Source organism: Leucopleurus acutus (genome assembly GCF_964270905.1).
Source record: "Leucopleurus acutus genome assembly, chromosome: 1".
NCBI lineage: Eukaryota > Metazoa > Chordata > Mammalia > Artiodactyla > Delphinidae > Leucopleurus > Leucopleurus acutus.
This window is the reverse complement of record NC_139142.1, coordinates 79,532,257-79,538,098: the sequence shown is the minus strand read 5'-3', so window position 1 is coordinate 79,538,098 and position 5,842 is coordinate 79,532,257.

Sequence of the window (5,842 nt, the reverse complement as noted above, 5' to 3'; positions counted from 1 at the left end):
CAAAAACCTAAGAAAATAGTTATAGAAGGGAATTGCTTCAATTTTCTAACAGCATTTATGTAAAACCTATAGCTAACACCGTTCTTAATGCTGCATGACTGAACATTTTCCCACTAAGACTGGAGAAAGGCAAGGATACCTGCTCCCACCACTTGTATTTAATATTTTACTTGCAATAAGTTGAGCCAAAGCAATTAAAGAAATAAAAATTAGAAAAGAAAAAACAAAACAGGGCTTCTCTGGTGGCATAGTGGTTGAGAATCCGCCTGCCAATTCAGGGGACACATGTTCAAGCCCTGGTCCGGGAAGATCCCACATGCCGCAGAGCAACTAAGCTCGTGTGCCACAACTACTAAGCCTGTGCTCTAGAACCCACGAACCACAACCACACGAGCAACTAAGCTCGTGTGCTGCAACTACAGAAGCCTGTGCACCTAGAGCCCGTGCTCTGCAACAAGAGAAGCCACCACAGTGAGAAGCCCGCGCACCGCAAGGAAGAGTAGCCCCTGCTCGCCACAACTAGAGAAAAGCCTGCGCGCAGCAACAAAGACCCAATGCAGCCAAAAATAAAATAAATAAAATTTTAAAAAAAGAGCAAAACAGTCTGTATTTGCACACTGTGTAAAAGTGTGCATATATGAGAATCTACATATAAAATCCTAAGGAATTTACAAAGCAACTACTAGTAGTAACTGCAAAGTTGGTGAGTCAAAGTTTCAGGATACAAGGTCAATATACAAATATCAATAGTAGTTTTACATATTTGTAGCAAACAATTCAAAGTAAAATTTAAAAATACAGTTTAAAATAGCAAAAATAAGACAAAATATTTATGAATGAATATAACAGAAAATGTGCAAGGACTCTGCACCCAAAAGAATAAAACATTGTTGAAAGAACTCACAGAAGACTAAATAAATGGATAGGAAGACCCAGTAGTGCTAAAATGCCAGATGTCCCCAAACTGATCTATAGATTCAATGCAATGAAAAAATCCCTGTCTTGTAGAAATAGCTTAGATGATTTTAAACTATGTATGGAACCAAACAAGAATAGCCAATACAATCCTGAAAAAGAAAAATGCATTTGGAAGACTTAACACTACATTACTTGATGACTTACTCTAAAGTTACAGTAATCAGAACATACTTCACTTCATATTACAAGTTTCAACACATACAAAAGGAACTGAATAGTATAATACTGCAATGCTTATGTGCTACCTCCCAGTTTTAACAATTATCCATTTATGGCAACTATTGTTTTGTCTATATACTCTCTACTTAACCTTAATTGATTATTTCTTCTTAATTTATTATCTTAATACATCTAAAAAAAAATTTCTGCTTGTCACAGATTTAGTTACTTTAAAGTACAGCTCATGTAGGAAAGACAAATTCAATTATTTATTATTTTCCCTTTACTTACCAGTTTTTAAAATAATGAATTGGTACCCTAGCATGCTCCAGAAATGATCAATTTTTGTTTAAGTATTATCAAGAATGCCTGTTTTTAAACATATTTAATGTCTTTCAATATATTGCAGATATAATATTTATTAATGCTCAGTTGGTCTATCTTTGACAAAAGAAAGCTTATTCAAGTGCATTCCTGAGAATCTTTGAAAGCCTTCTTGCTTGTGCCAGGATAATCCTGTATATTTCCTCTTCCACATCTGGAATTGGCAATTTCTTAAAGGATTTCTTTTTCCGTTTTTTAGGAAATGGTATTAGGAGAGCAATACTGAGTACTAGGTGTGCTCATTACTACTGAGTTGGTGTAAGTTTTTGTAGTGGAGAAAGTGTGTGTGTGTGTGTAAATAAAAGCATCATTGCTTCATACCAATTTAAGTACATCATTACTTTATACTAATTTAAATTCAAGATATCAATTTTTTTTAACCTAACCTCACTGATCCCGTGTTGTCCTTAACATTTGTTTACTTGTCGCTCTCCCCACTAGAGTGTAAGTCCAGACTTTATGGCTTTTCCTCTCTTGTGCCTAGTATGATTTTATGATTTGCTGTAAAATTTTGTTGAATGAGGAAACAGGCAAATAATTACAAAGTAATGTTTCCCAAAGAGGTTTACACTTTCTGGAGAATGGCAATGGAAGTGTGGTATGCATGCACATGTGTGTGAATGTGTATATGTTATTAGTATTCCTGGGTGGGTGATGCACTCTGTTCAAAGGGTTAAGTAGGCTCATATAAAGGTAAATCAGGATGCTTCAGATTGGGATAAGAATTTTTCTATAGATTCAAATACTTTGAAACTTGACATTAATAATAAATGAAGACATTGCCATTTTTATATACTTCTTAGGTAGAATGTCTTAGGTAGAATGAACTTATCTGGATCACTTAATGGACGAAACCCCAGTCAATTCATTCACTTTTGGTTTCCATTATTGTCTTGTACTGAGTAGTGGATTGCATTACCCTACAGATGTTCTCATCTGGTTATGCTGAAAATGCTGGGTTGATTAACTGAGAATTCATTACAGCAGTGGTTCTTCTGCTACTTGGAAATACCTGTGTGACCCACAGTGCTGAGGGATGTTAGCCCCATCTGTAGCGTTTCCCAATCGTTTTCTATGGAAAATAAATATTTCTTGACCTTATTTAAACCACTGTGCAAACATTGCTTCAGGACAAATCTCACAGCTGTTTTTCCTACTGCATTTCCCCCACCTACAGAAACTCCTACAAAGACATTCTGTAGCTGCCACTGTTGGGCAATAATAAGTAAATGGAAAAAAAGGATGTTAATGACAGCATAAGAGGAAAGCAAAACTTCTATGTCCCATGGTCTATGCTAAGTATTTTCACATGAATTAGTAACAATAATACTGATTCTTGTGTCAACTTACTGGAATCCAGCATTATTTTAAATACTTTCCGTATATTAACACCTCACCCCATAACTACTGTTATCTCCATTGCACAGATAAAGAAACTGAGAAACAAAGACGTGAAGTAAGTTGCCTGGCTCAGTTTCTATACTCAACTACTGTCTTGGACTGCCTCTCAGAATGTTATCTAACCTTATTGGCCACTGAAGATAATTTTTTTTGATGTGGTTATTATTATTCCCTTTTTACAGATAAACTGAGGCCCCAAAAGACTAAATGACTGGGTTAAGTTCATACAACTTATAAATTAGACCTAAGGGTGTCTGAGTCAAAAGCCGCTACTCTTTTAGATAGAGGTAAACAGAATAATTATTTATATAAACTAGCTTATCAACAATATATTATTTGTCTGCCTAGTTTGTATTTTATGTATAAGAAAATATTAAAATGTTATAGAGTACTATAAAACATATAGTTTTGTATTAAATTGCGTTTAGCAACTTGATTTATTAAAGAAATAAGTAGAGGCAAGAATTTGGATTTCAGTGGTTTGTTTTCATGCAGGTCAGTGTAACCAGTATGAGATGTTATCACTGTGCCTGCCTGTTTTTTTCTATGTAAATAAATTAATAAAATCATGCAGTTTTTTGTGCCAAATCTAGCTTTTTGCTTGCAAATTAGTTTAAAATTTGGATACATAAGAGAAATGGAAGCAGTGAAATAGTTTAGTTTTACATGAAGAGAAAACAAAATTCCTCCTGGCATAATGACTGCCTAGAGAAAAATATCCTACAGTTACCCCAATGGAAACATTTGCCCTTGGAAATAAACTCAAAAGAGAAAAGTTTAGAACTAGTCAGAGTTGTGTAACCATATCAGATACAATAAAAGTCAAATTTGAAAGGTCATTTACAGGCATTAACACTTTGTGGCCAGGTGTATCCCCAATCAGGATATTTAGTCCTCCAAGACATTCATGACATGCTAATTATTACATGGATCATTTACTGATATCTATGCATATGACTTGTATTACTCTGTGAAGTACCATGTTGGATATATTTTTATTTAAATTCTGTAGTTTTTTTCTTGGCTGTATTGTAGTTATTTATTTTTTCAGACTTGTAGTCTTCAATAACAATTAGGAGGGAAAATTATAGAACCAACTTTCTCTTCTAGCTATTTTTCATAATAAACAAAACAGAGGTGTACTTAAAGACCTATAATGTAAAAAGCGTTATTGAATTGCATTTTAAGAAGATGCTTGCTATTTCATAAATGCCTATAATAAATACAATCTGTAAAATATGAAAGGATTAAAAAATTTTAACTATAGTCATCCAATCTCTGAGAGCAAAAGGGTGAATCAAACCAAAGGAAAAAAGGGATGAAGCAGTAGAGAGTAAGGGTGAGGAAAATTACAGATGACTGGAGGCCAGCTCCCTGACCTTCTCCTACCCCCACTGCTGCAGCCAGTGGTCGGGGGAAGTAACACTGACACCAGCTGTTTATCATGCTTTAAGACCAGAATGTAAAATGAAAACCATTACTACCTCTCAGGATGCAAGGAATGTACAAGAAGGGATTAAATCAATTGAAGATGTTATCTCAATGGGAGAAGGAATTCTAATTAAATTGAAGTCTTAAAAAAAAAAAAGACTGCCTGTTTCAAAAGACTGATAGAGACATATATCTGATGAGTCAACTTGGTCTTTTCAAGGCCTTACCCAGGCCTCTCTTCTATTTATGCTTACGATTAGAGGGATAAACAGCTCATGAGAGTTGCTATCTACCAAATCCAACCATGCAGTCTTAAAAATCATTTTCTGAGTCTACAGATAATTCTTGCATCAAATAAGTTGATACAAGACACCAAGAGTTAGTAGGATTGGACTAGAGTCAAATCCACTGCATTCATTAAAACATTACCAGACTGTGTCCAGCATGTGTTGGGGTTTAAGGGACACTTAAAAATATACGGCAAAATCAGTTCCTCAGGGAACTGGCAGAATGGTGTGCTGGCAAGAGGCAAATACAACAAAGAAGACAGAATATAATTAATTGAAAGGCAGTGGTGTAGTGGACTCATTCTGGAGGCAGACAAGCTTAGCTTGCCTCTGTGTGACTTTGGGCTAATTATTGAGTCAGAACTTGAGTTTTCATATCTGTAAAGTGGAAAGAAGATGATTAACCTTATGTTTGAAATGATAGACATCAATTTCCTAGGAGAGAGCCTCATACACACTAAGCATGGGCTGTGATGAGAATGCTGCTGATGATATAATAATGTCCCCAAGTGAGAGGCAGAAGATAACTAGATTAATAGGAATACCTGTACAGGCTGGAGTATTCGAAGACTGTACCTCAGAGTTCAGAGATCAGAACCAAGTGGACCTTGAAGTACGAGCAAAGGTGAGTGAGGCAAAAATGTGACACATTTAAGGATCACTAAGGGAACAATCCTCAGACCCTCAGAGTTGCAGGCAGTTTGTACTTTGGCCTTGGGAACAAATGATGATACTTAAATTAACACATTTGTCCACATTCTCCAGATGACTCAGCCATGAGCCTCAGTACTTATGATTACTGTGGAATTGGTGCCAGCTTTGCCTCATCAAGAATGCCAGATGTAATGTAATTTTAATGACTTCCATTGTGTTTGAGGCTTCGTTGCTAATATCCAGCATCTCACTGCACATTTAAACTGACCTGAGTATACTAATGAAGATTAATGGTTCATTGATTAAGAAAAGATGAATCACCCTATTACTGATGTGAACTTTCTGTCCTAACGTAAAAGTGTATTGAACTTCAAAATTACTGGCTCAGGTATGGTGGGAAGCTCCATTTAATGGTCTTCCATTTTACTTTGATAGTAATGGTAACAAAACATTTGTTCCTTTTGGAAAAAAATATCAAATAGAAGTTTTATTAGTTTTCTTTAGAAAAAAAGTTTACACATAGTGAGTGAATATAGTAGAGGGGTTTT